At 37.3% G+C, this 13802-nt stretch overlaps 1 long non-coding RNA gene across 1 annotated transcript in view; it reads left to right on the plus strand.

Moving 5' to 3' along the window:
* Positions 1-300: 300 nt before the first annotated feature.
* LOC145683434 (uncharacterized) overlaps positions 301-13802 on the plus strand; it is a 75326-nt gene continuing 61824 nt past the window's right edge. Inside the window, exon 1 of the long non-coding RNA XR_014131095.1 lies at positions 301-587. This is a non-coding gene — a long non-coding RNA (uncharacterized LOC145683434). The remainder of the gene's footprint in view (positions 588-13802) is intronic.

Consider the following 13802-nt stretch of genomic DNA (forward strand, 5'->3'; position numbering starts at 1 on the left):
TCATGTCATAGTTTCAATACAGTCCCCCACTGATGAGGAACTGTTCCTGAACATCACCGTAGTGTGTGTCACTTCTTTTTTTTTTTTTTTCAACTCACAGTTGTGTAATGAAACTATGACATGAGTTGAGGGAAAAAAAGGAGTGACACACACTACGGTGATGTTCAGGAACAGTTCCTCATCAGTGGGGGACTGTAATGGAACTATGACATGAGTTGAGAAAAAAAAAAGCTCAACATATTGCAAAAAGGAATATATCAAAAAAGTTTAGTGAAATAACTAGCATTGTTTTCTAGTAATTATATGTAAAAAATGTATGTGTACTTAAATTAGGTTACAAAAGAATTTTGGATAAACAGTCACACTTATCGTGGACTAATGAGGTTCTCCGGCAGTCACGTAGCGTAAAAAGTAATTAAGTGAACAAACAAGGCTGTTATGGAGAACCTCAGGGTCTGACTGAGGAAATTTATACAATATAAAAAGGTAAGGGAGAGGACCAAGGATCATCTGAGCAACCAACCAGCATCTCGTCGAGTAATCGACCAGCATCTACACAACATGGGTCGAAAATTAACATTTATACCGTAAGTTGTATTTTTCATTAGTACCAAAACGCTGTCATTTATATAAGGCTCCAAGCTTGTCGGATTGGTCTCCTGCGAAAGAGCATAATCTGAATTTATATTTTGGTCTTTAATTCATGTAAAATAAAGTCTTGCTTGTTATAGAATGAAATTATTAATCTGTTAATTGACATCTGACAGGCAAGAGATTCCAAACTACCTCAATATTTTAACATAATTGTATTTCCTGTTTTAACGCAGTTCGTAAAATTACCTCATTTTATATAATGTAGCTACTATTTTTTCCGTTATGTTATGCGATTTAAAAACTGGCATTTATATACTTAAAGAAATGTAAAGATGAATCGAAAACTAGAACCACATTATGCTTATCATTATCATTATCATTATGCTTATCATATATAACTTCTTGACTCAAAGTGATATTATGATGTAAGTTTCATATTCACAAACATCTTGCTTGACCTTTCATTAACTTGTAATTTTCTTTGATAGGTGTTTTGTTTTAACAAATTACAGGCTATAATCAACGCACAATTTCAAAAATTCAGTTTTAATACTCTTAAATTTGACTTAAATTAAGAAATGTTCATATTTACTGTATTGTAACAGGACAATATGCCTTCAAACAGCAAACACATAATTAAAAGTAGAGGCTGCTCCGGAGGGAAGTCACCGTTAAAAAATTAGTTTTCTTTCTTCAAGTGAGAGAGAAAAGATAACCTAATGGAATTACAAGACGTGGGACTCGATTAGAAACACTATTTTACGGGCCCCAGGTTTCCAACTAACTTGCATATATATATATATATGAAGGGCTTGGAGTAATATAACTTTAAGCCACATTCATACGTATTGTGCAACGAAATTTATCGCTGCACTTAAATACAAATTAATGAAGGCAAGAACACCATTTACGATATTTACTGCCATCTAATCTCAATTTTTGCAAATTTGTCAACAGCAACGGGTAGATTTTGTTTTTACAAATGCGGCTTAGCACTATATTGCCCCAAGCCAATTATTTATCTATCTATCTATCTATCTATCTATCTATCTATCTATCTATATATATATATATATATGTAGGGTGCAAATTACCGGGAGAGATGAGGGGAATTTCCCCCTCAATCACATTTTCTTCCCCCCCCCCAAGAAGTCAGCTGAAGTATATCCACCGGGGATGCTCGCTTCTCCCCCAAACTATGCTCAGTATAACTCCAAATTTCTTCGGAATGATCGATGCAAAACTATTCAGTTTTGGTCATTTCTACTTAAACCTGATTGTCCACTATTTTCAACGTTGTTTAGTTGAACTATATTATTATGACTATGGTTGTTACTTGCAACTGTACCTTCGTACCCTTCAGTTCGTCATCGTTCGTGAATTTGAATGTACTAATTGCGTATAACAAAGCCACATATGGATTTATAAATGTTCTTAGCGGTTGGTCAAGAAGAAGTAAACAAATAGCTTCTTCCACCATACTTGGCGAAGTTCGGACATGCCATATTCATCCTCTACATTTGTATCGATTATCATCTTATTTTAATTTTTGTTATAACATGTTATTTCATTTTCCAGTGTATTCTTTGTTAGTACATGCTCTTCATTCCCTAGTAGTTTGTGTGTATGCAACTCAAAAGTTGCAATTAATTTGTGATAGCAATTTGTGATAGCATAGCAATTACTGCCTTTACAGCTTACGGAAATGAACTTTTGAAACTGTACTCAAAATCTGAGTACATCATTCGTCGTTATAGGTATTCTCTCGTAAGTATATGTTAACGTACACGCTGGGGATTCGCTCCTAGTGAGCAGACATGTTAGTGAAGGTGATTTTTAGGTGAATAAGCGCATAATTGAAGATTTGTTTCAGCATTTGTTAATACGACTGGTTCTCCGTGTCATTGTCCGTGTCTGTATCATAGGTGTCCAAACTCGCGAGCCCGACGCTCGTGAGCTCGGCACTCACGCTCAACCGGGCTCGGGCTCAATAATTGAGCGCGAGCCCGAGTGAGCGCGAGCCCACTTGAGATTAGTGAGCGCGAGCCCCAGTGAGCGCGAACCCAATCGAGAGAAGTAAGTGCGAGCCCGAGTGAGCGCGAGCCCAGTTGAGGGAAGTGATCGCGAGCGCGAGTGAGCGCGAGCCCAATTAAGAGAAATGAGCGCGAGTGCGAATGAGCGCGAGCCCAGTTGGGAGAAGTGATCGCGAGCCCGAGTGAGCGCGAGCCCAGTTGGGAGAAGTGATCGCGAGCGCAAGTGAGCGCGAGCCCAGTTAGGAGAAGTGAGCGCGAGCCCGAGTGAGTGCGAGCCCAGTCCAGAGAGATGAGCGCGAGCCCGAGTGAGTGCGAGCCCAGTTAGGAGAAGTGAGCGCGAGCGCGAGTGAGCGCGAGCCCAGTCCAGAGAGATGAGCGCGAGCCCGAGTGAGTGCGAGCCCAGTTAGGAGAAGTGAGCGCGAGCGCGAGTGAGCGCGAGCCCAGCTGAGACGGGTGAGCGCGAGCGCGAGTGAGTGCGAGCTCAGTTGAGAGAAGTGAGCGCGAGCGCGAGCGAGCCCAATGGAAAATGGCCATCTATGGTCTCTACTAGCCTACCGGCAATCGTGAGAGGTAGCCCGCGGTGGTCTGTGTCACACTATCTGTATCAACCAGTCTCGATGGACTGATTTCTAGTTTCTCATAACAAATGAACGTTTCTGAGAAAATAAAAATGAATTAATTAGGTTTTTAAAAAAATATTTAATTAATCTTAATTTTATTGTTCGTATTTACTTCTTCTTTACTGTCCATCACGTCCTCATTATTAATCTATATTTTGATTAGTAGATCACTAGAGATTTCAGAAATGAGAAGTAGCCCTCAAACCTAAGAAAGCCTAGCCACCCCTGTTGTAAACCTATTCAATATTGTTTTATTTTCAGTTCTTACTCTGGTTTGTCAATCAAGCGCTTTAGTGCTTATCTCATGTTATCAATTTTGAATTCCAAAATTGTATATAGATACTTCATAATTAAAATTTTGAATTTATTCTATAGCTATTTCATACTTACTTTACTTCTATATAAATTGTATCTTAATTTAAAATATCGTATTAAAATATTTAAACTAAAAGTCACTGCGTTAACCATTATGTTAGTCGAGTTAATCTTCTCCCTAGAACTTCTAAGATTATATGTAATAACGTTATAATGATTAAATGTGGGCATACAATAAATTAGAAATTTTATAATGTAAAATTCAATTAAATAGCAATGTACTTGTAATTATAAACCCAGCATTATATCTATCTGCCATTTCATCCTCTGTCAAGATGTCCACTGGCCACTTCCTCCATTAGTTTGGTCTGAAATATTTCCTGCTCTTTTGACCACTCTCAATAATATGTTTTGTTATTTTCTGTGTAAATGATAAGAAGTGACCTAGAAGAGGCCCTGATACCGTATGGTATGGTGAAATTAAGAAGCTGAGGAATGATTTGAAAGAGTGTTACACAAGAGGGAATGTTCTGGAGAAATGTTGAAAGATCTTTATCAAACATTGGATTGACTGACAACGCTTGCAAATAATAGTTATCATGATTTTATATATTATTTTTGATTCCCCAGATAATACAGATAATTCAAATTAAACAGAGTTGTTAGATTAATTTTCCATCTAGTATAAAATAACTTATGAATAAAAATCTATTGCCATTGCTTATAGCCTACCTGATTTGCAAATATATTACAGTACAGTGTTTTCTAGACGACCCCCCCCCCAAAGTTGTAGAATTCCTCCAAAGATTTTTGAAAATACCTGCAACAAAAGTTAAAAAGTCATGAATATCTTCTAGAGTGTTAGATTCTCCTCAAAATGAACAAAATTAGACAATACACTGCTGATGGTTATTTTACAACTTTATCTCACAACGCTTGAAGAGCTTTACATAGTTCATAGTTCATAGAAATGAATCGTCATAGTTCATTTCTATGCTAAAAGTTAATGTTCTAATTTGCAGTTATTCATTGAGAACCTAATACTGCAAAATTCTAAACTTCGGAAATGAAAAATCAAGCAAAATGTTTTGTTTTAAATAGATTATATCTATATCTATCTACATTATAACTCACAGCATTATAATTCTAATTAATGCGCTTATCGTAGTTCCAGTACTCGGTTGCAGGGGCGTAAATAAGGGCCCCGTGGACCCTGCATTGTGGGGGCCCCACACCATCATCAGGGAGCTCAAAATTGTGAAGTGGGACGTAGAGAAGGGGTCCAACTCCACACTGTCTGCGGGAGAGCCCCAAGCTTTTAGTTACGCCACTGTTCGGTTGTGCCATTTGTTTGTATGGCAGGAGAAATCAAATTTATGTCAAGATAAATTTGACTTCCAGTCCTGGTTTCGGAGAGTCGCTTGAGTAATCAATCACATTGAAATTAAGATCAATGTACTAAATACTATGAGGTCAATTCGGAAAAGGACTGCCGTTTGATATCAATGGCATATACTCGCAGATACAAAATGTTTATTATACACATGGGAAAAATATCACATTACATTACTTTTCAACATATTCACCATTCAAATTGAGGCACTTGTCATAACGATTTATAAGGTTTGAATTTCTTCTTCTTCTTCTTCTTTTTTTTTTTTAAGTGACACAACGTTCTTTCACAGCGTGAAGCTTAGGATTATTAGAAATAAGTCACCTTTATCTCTTAACGAAACAAAGAGCATAGTGCAAAATGTCACTATGGCATTACATTTCGTTATATAAAGAAATGAAAAAATAATAATACATTTATACTTGAAAATGTCGAAAATAATTTGACAAATATTATGAGCAATTCTATAATAGAATTAAGCAATGGTTTATAATGAAATAAACTGCAATTAAATGCAGGGTATATGAAGTTAGCAAAAATATTTGCCTCTATATGCTGAAATACAAATTTCTTGAATAGATAGGGAAACTTCACTTTAAAATATACACCATGAATTTGATTCTCGATAGAATCTGAAATATGTAAAGATCATGGGATCATTTATCATAGGATCATTATTTATTCCTCATTTTCTTCAGAGTAAAGCATCCTTTCCAACGGTACCACTCCTTTGTCCGTATTATATACCAGAAACTGGAAAATCGAAGAAAACCGGGAGATTTTACGATTTTTCGAAATTTTTGCGTCCCTCTGATCCGAGCCTGGGTTCACGTAGGGATATGATTTTTTAAAAAGAAAATACGAGTTATGCACACAATACGTGTGCAAAATTTAAATTATATATATAATTTACTGCATCGTTACTATTTGGCCTAGAGTCATGGTTCAAACGCCATTTTTTTCAGTATAACGAACCCTTTCCAACGGTACCACTCACATGTCCGTACCATACACCTGAACCGGAAAAATTCGGGAAAATCCGGATTTTTTAAAAGAATTCCCCCCGAAACACTTCACCACTTTGGCCAGTGGCGGATCTAGCCCGGGGCCGGGGGACCTAGATCCAGGATTCTCTTAGGGAGTGCACCAATAACTACCAGTACATTTGAATTAATTTTGAGTTTTTTAAAAGTACTTTAGGCATCTGTGATGTGAATGAGAAATTCCTTTGGAAGTGCTAAGTGTCTGGTCTCGATGAATTCTTTTCCTTCGAGCTTCAGAAAATTGACTTAAACTATTTATTTTGCAAAACTCACTGCCAGCTTCTGACTTTAGGTAGTGTATATTTACAACGAAATGAAATGACATTTTTGAGTTTTAAGTCCCACGGTTATGCCGGCTAGGCTAAAGGAGACGGTGAGAATGAGAAATGAATGAAATGGTGGAATGAAGAAAGTGGGTGGAAACCTACGCACACGGTGTTTGTCCACCACAAAATTCACTTGGCGAGAGCAGGGTTTGAACCCGGAACCCCATGCAGTAGAGGTGAACACTCTACCACTGAGCCACTGTGGCCGATATATTTACAACGAAGCGGGGGTGCACCTGCATCTTTGCACCCCCCTAAATCCAGCCCAGCCTAGGACCCCAGTTTTTTGAGTCAAAAAATATTTATTATTTATATATGTTTGAAAGTTTATAGTAAAGTCATGATATACCTATCATAGTCTGGGGTCTGGCTGGCTCCCCGATTTTTTACTTTCTACATCCGACACTGACTCTGGCCCGGCCCTGGGTTCACGTAGGGATCTGAAAATTTCTTGAAAATACATACTTACGTACACAATGCATGTGCAAAATTTCAATCTTGTATCTTGAAAACCAAGGAATGAAATTTTTTTTTTTTGAAAATCTGAATTTAGGCCACACACACACACATTTAGCTAACCGGTTAGCATACTTGCCTTTTGCGTGGAAGACCCGGGTTCGATTTCCGGTGGTAGCTCATGTGGTTTGGATTCCACGTTAATCAGTAGGTCCACGTCTCACATAGCCTCGCTGATGAACAGGACATTAAACTCAAAATCAACTCAACTCATATTATAAAAATTTACTGCATCGTTACTAATTGGCCTAGAGTCATGGTTCAAACACTATTTTCTTCAATATAACAAGCCCTTTTCAACGGTATGACTCACTTGTGCGTATCGTATACCTAAAAAAGAAAAACTGGGAAAAATCGGAAATTTTTCTTAAAAAAATAGCCTTCTCGGAATAGTTGCGACCCTCAGGGTCGGGCCCGAGCACACATAGGGATTTTAAAAAAATTAAGAAATACTCAAAGGTGCACACAATCCGTATGCAAGGTTTCAATCTGGTATGTTGGAAACTAAAGGTTTGAAAAAGTTTTGAAATTTCCTTAAGGATAAGTCACTTCCCTCCCTCCCCACTTGGCGTCACCAAGTTGACCATCTGGTTCCAGAATGCATCTGGGGTGTTCTTGACTTAACCAATAAAAAAGCCGGCCTAAATACCTGTTATAGAACCTAAATAAGCGGTCAAAGACAACACTTACGCCATGGTATCTAGATACCATGAATCCAAAAGGTTTAATGAAAAGTTGCGTAGTTATGGATTTTTATACGAGGTATATACAGATGGTGATCAGAAAAATGGAAACACCTGTAGTTGGCAACACGTCAGATGTATAGATCGGCAGTTGTGTCGTGGCGCCCGCAGCGCCGGACCGCTGGTGGCGGTGTGTTAGGTCGGTCTCCATACTACGTCAGGCGCAGTGGAACAGCAGTGTCCAGTGGCTGCAGCAGACGGAGGTAGTGTAAAATGAGAGACCTCTCAGAGTTTCAAAGAGGGCAAATTGTTGGTGCGCGGTTATGTGAAGTGAGTGTGACGGCAGTGGTTACTGTGTCAGGTGTGTCGCGTGGGACAGTGTCGAAGGCGATGACGGCCTACACAACACACGGGAAAACCACATCGGGGAAGCGGAACAGTGGGCGGAAGAAAATCATGAGTGACAGGTCACGCCGGCGGGTATTAAAGCGCATTGTCACGCAGAACCGTCGTGCCACTGCGGAGAAAGTGACGGAGGAACTCAATCATCACCTCCCCCACCCTGTTTCGACAATCACAGTCCGCCGCGAATTACATGACATGAACTTACGGGGTCGTGTTGTATGGGTCAAACCGCTCATCAGGGACCATAAAGCTTTCGCACGCCACAAATGGTGCCGCGACCATTCAATTTGAACCGTTGAGGACGGGAAACGTGTGATATGGTCGGATGAGTCATCCTTCATCCTATTCCCAACCACGGACCGTGTTTATGTGTGGAGAACACCCAAAGAAGCTTATGGTCTGCAGTGTCTCAGCCCAGCTGTGAAACATGGCGGCGGCTCGGTGATGCTGTGGACCGCCATATCATAGTTTTCATTGGGTCCTGTGGTCACACATAGCGGACGAACCACTGCCAATGATTATATCGCAATTTTAGGAGGCCACTTGCATCCTATGGTCCGGATGTTGTTCCCGGACAATGACGCCATCTTCCAAGATGATAATGCAACCATTCACACAGCTGGCGTTGTTGCATCGTGGTTTGAGGAACATCGGGAAGAAGTTCAACACCTCCCCTGGCCCGCCCAATCCCCAGATCTCAACATAATTCAACATCTGTGGTCCGTCTTGGAAACACGACTCCGGCGACGATTTCCACCTCCATCCTCTCACACAGAACTGGCCGATGCCCTGCACGAGGAATGGTGTAAAATTCCACTTGCTACCATTCACGACCTCTATGCCTATATATATAATATTATGTGTGTATGTATGTTTAAATATTTGGGGCAAGAACGTATATTTTATCTTTTAATTTAGTGTCTAAATAGGTAACACCGTTCTATATTTCTTTTCTTTTTTAAACAAACACAATTATATCATTGTCACGGACGTGATAATTGCAAAAGCCGCATAATCGTTCTTTTCCATTTCAAGCTCTTTATTTTACTACGGCGGGAACACAATACGAAGAAACAGGAATTGTTCTTTCACGAGTGACAGGTAAAAACGCGCGCGCACACACACACACACCACAACCAAACATCGTGTCCCTGTTTTTTTCTGAAATAGTTCGCATAACCTCCGAAAGATGTCAGAATCTATTGACCTCTGCGAGAGATATCTCCGAGCGATATCGCCGTGTGTGAATAGAAAATATCTCTCTTGCATATGATAAAAAAATCTCTACCCCTGATGATTTATCATCAAATCTAAATGCCGCCTTAGAGGCCGTTTAGACGTTATGATAAATCATCAAGGGTAGAGATAAATTTCAGAAATCATAACGTCTAAATTAGTTTATCTCATGATATCTCTCCTGCATATGATACGATGCGATAAGTTCGACATGTTCAACTTATCGCATGCAAGCCAGGTATAGCCCCCCGTAGAGAAACAAAGGAATGAATAGGTCACCGCTTCCAACCCTCCTTGGCTGCCAGCTTCTTGGAAGGAAAGTGGGAAATATCTGGTTAAAAACAGGTTTTGTTAAGAATTTGCTTATACCTGTCGTCCAGTGGTTTGTTCTGTTGACAAAAAGGAAAGAAATATCTTTTCCCCGGTTTCTGTTTATGAAATGCGAGGAGACTTCCAAACTACGAAAGCTACAACAAATTAACCGCTTCAATTTGGTTTGCTTTGATATCTGAAGTTTAACCTCGGCTAAAGCAAAGGTAGATCCATAGTTTAAAATGAGATAAAACCGACTAGCACCGGGAATTGAAACCTGGACCACATACATCAGAAGCGACACGTCCTTGATTGAAACCCTTTTCATGTCTTCGAAACAAGTCATTATAACCAACCAGAGATGGCCAACACATCAACCATGGTCTCTAGCCTACCGGCAATCGTGAGAGGTAGCCCGCGGTGGTCTGTGTCACACTATCTGTATCAATCAGTCTCGATGGACTGATTTCTAGTTTCTGATAACAAATAAACGTTTCTGAGAAAATAAAAATGAATTAATTAGGTTTTTTAAAAAAATATTTAATCTTAATTTTATAGTTCGTATTTACTTCTTTACTGTCCATCACGTCCTCATTATTAATCTATATTTTGATTAGTGGATCACTAGAGAATTCGGAAATGAGAAGTAGCCCTCAAACCTTAGAAAGCCTAGCCACCTCTGTTGTAAACCTATTCAATATTGTTTTATTTTCGGTTCTTACTCTGGTTTGTCAATCAAGCGCTTTAGTGCTTATCTCATGTTATTATAATCAATTTCGAATTCCAAAATTGTATATAGATACTTCATAATTAAAATTTCGAATTTTGAATTTATGTATAGTTATTTCATACTTACTTTACTTCTATATAAATTGTATTTTATTTTAAATATCATATTAAAATATTTGAACCAAAAGTCACCGCGTTAACCATTATGTTAGTCGGGTTAATCTTCTCCCTAGAACTTCTAAGATTATATGTAATAACATTATATAATATACTGTTCCATAATTCATGCAATTTCATGTCATAATATATATATATATATATATATATATATATATATATATATATATATATATATATATATAGATAGATAGATAGATAGATAGATAGATAGATAGATATAGATATAGATATAGATATAGATATAGATATAGATATATAGATATATATACAATGATTAAATGAGCGCATACAGTAAATTAGAAATTTTATAATGTAAAATTCAATTAAATAACAATGTACTTGTAATTATAAACCATCATTATATCCACCTGCCATTTCGTCCTCTGTCAAGATGTCCACTGGCCACTTCCTCCATTAGTTTGGGCTGAAATATTTCCTGCTCTTTTGACCACTCTCAATAATATGTTCTTCTGTTATTTTCTGTGTAAATGATAAGAAGTGACCTAGAAGAGGCCCTGATACCGTATGGTATGGTCAAATTAAGAAGCACTGAGGAATGATTTGAAAGAGGGTTGCCCAAGGTGGAATGTTCTGGAGAAATGTTGAAAGATCTTTATCAAACATTGGATTGACAACGGTTGTAAATAATAATTATCATGATTTTATATAATATTTTTGATTCCCCAGATAATACAGATAATTCAAATTAAACAGAGTTGTTAGATTGATTTTCCATCTAGTATAAAATAACTTATAAATAAAAATTTATTGCCATTGCTCATAGCCTACCCAATTTGCAAATATATTACAGTGCAGTGTCTTCTAAACGACTCCCCCCCCCCCAAGTTGTAGAATTCCTCTAAAGATTTTTGAAAATACCTGCAACAAAAGTTAAAAAGTCATGAAAATACCCTAGAGTCTTAGATTCTCCTCAAAATTAACAGAATTAGACAAAACACTGCTGGTGGTTATTTTACAACTTTATCTCACAACGCTTGAAGAGCTTTACATAGTTCATAGTTCATAGGAATGAATAGTCATAGTTCATTTCTATGCTCAAAGTTAATGTTCTAATTTGCAGTTATTCATTGAGAAACTAATACTGCAAAATTCTAAACTTCGGAAATGAAAAATCAAGTAAAATGTTTTGTTTTAAAACGATTATATCTATATCTATCTACATTATAACTCACAGCATTATTAATCTAATTAATGCGCTTATCGTAGCTCCAGTATTCGGTTGCAGGGGCGTAAATAAGGCGCATTGTGGGGGGGGCCACACCATCAGGGAGCTCAAAATTGTGAAGTGGGACGTAGAGAAGGGGTCCCACTCCACGCTGTCTACGGGAGAGCCCAAGCTTTTAGACGCCACTGTTCGGTTGTGCCGTTTGTTTGTATGGCTGGAGATATCAAATTTATGTCAAGATAAATTTGACTTCCAGTTCTGGTTTTGGAGAGTCGCTTGAGTAATCAATCACATTGAAATTAAGATTAATGTACTAAATACTATGAGGTCAATTCGGAAAAGGACTGCCGTTTGATATCAATGGCATATACTCGCAGATACAAAATGTTTATTATACACATAGGAAAAATATCACATTACATTACTTTTCAACATATTCACCATTCAAATTGAGGCACTTGTCATAACGTTTTATAAGGTTTGAATTCCTTCTTTAAAAAAAAAAAAAAAAAAAAAAAAAAGTGACAACTTTCTTTCACAGCGTGAAGCTTAGGGTTATTGCCATATATATAGTATGATTTGTGTCTTATTCCGTAGCTCATTGGGTCCGTGCAAATTCCCATTCCCGCGACCAGTGTTCCAGTTTTCGTTTTACTACTTTTTTTATTTTTATTTTTTCATCGATCAGATAGGACTCCAGTAAAGAGGAAAATATTGTTACAGTTAAAGGTGTGATTCGATATTCTGTTAGTATTTATTTATATATTTATTGTCAAGCGAACAAAATGAAGTAAAATTTTACAAGCGTAAAACTGTTCTAGATTTTACTATTAATAAGTTTACAGCTCAAAAATAAATTGAATGCTCTTCAATTATAGTCCATAATTAGCTATGGTCAAGAAGATGGATTTAAGTTGTTTTGTGTGTGGTCCGCACATTGGCATCCCTCATCTTTAATTCTGGAACTAAATATATAACTAATTTTATTTTTCGTTTAGAAATAAAATAGTCACTTTTAGCTCTGAACGAAACAGAGAGCATAGTGCAAAAGGTCACTATGGCATTATATTTCGTTATATAAAGAAATGAAAAAAAAAAGTATATTTATACTTGAAAATGTCGAAGATTATTAGACAAATATTATGAACAATTCTATAATGGAATTAAGCAATAATTTATAATAAAATAAAACTGCAATGAAATGCAGGTGATATGAAGTTAACAAAAATGTTTGCCCCTATATGCTGAAATACCAGTTTCTTGATCAGATAGGGAAACTTCACCTTGAAATATACACCATGAATTTGATTCTCGATAGAATCTGAAATATGTTAAGATCATGGGATTATTTATCGTAGGATCATAGTTTATATTTCATTTTCTTCAGCACAGTGGCGGATCGAAGGAGGCAGGGTGCGAATTACCGGGGGGGGGGGGGATTTCCCCCTCAATCACATTTTGTTTCCCCCCCAAAGAAGTCAGCTGAAGTATCCCCACCGGGGATGCTCGCTTTCCCCCTCAAACTATGCTTAGTATAACTCCAAATTTCACTGATTTTTGTTATTTCTTGTAAATTTAATCATCTAGCTGTATTTCGAAATGATCGATGTAAACTGTTCAGCTTTGGTCATTTCTACTTACCACCTAATTACCCACTATTTTCAATGTTGTTTAGTTGAACTATACTATTATGACTACGGTTGTTAGTTGCAACTGTACCTTCGTACTCTACAGTTCGTCATCGTTTGTGAATTTGAATGTACTAATTGCGTATAACAAAGCCACATATAGATTTATAAATGTTCTTAGCGGTTGGCCAAGAAGAAGTAAACAAATAGCTTCTTCTACCATACTTGGCGAAGTTCGGATATGTCATATTCATCCTCTATATTTGTATCGGTTATCATCTTATTTTAATTTTTGTTATAACATGTTATTTCACTTTCCAGTGTACTCTTTGTTAGCACATGGTCTTCATTCCCTAGTAGGTTGTGTGTATGCAACTCAAAAGTTGCATTTAATTTGTGATAATTAGCATAATAATCACTGCTTTTACAGTTTACGGAAATGAACTTTTTAAACTGTACTCAAAATCTGAGATATAGGTATTCTCTCGTAAGTATATGTTAACGTACACGCTGGGGGATACGCTCGTAGTGAGCAGACATGTTAATGAAGGTGATTTTTTAGGTGAATAAGCGAATAATTCAAGATTTGTTTCAGCATTTGTT

This window comes from Thermobia domestica, chromosome 4 (genome assembly GCF_964235325.1).
Source record: "Thermobia domestica chromosome 4, izTheDome1.hap1.1, whole genome shotgun sequence".
Classification (NCBI taxonomy): domain Eukaryota; kingdom Metazoa; phylum Arthropoda; class Insecta; order Zygentoma; family Lepismatidae; genus Thermobia; species Thermobia domestica.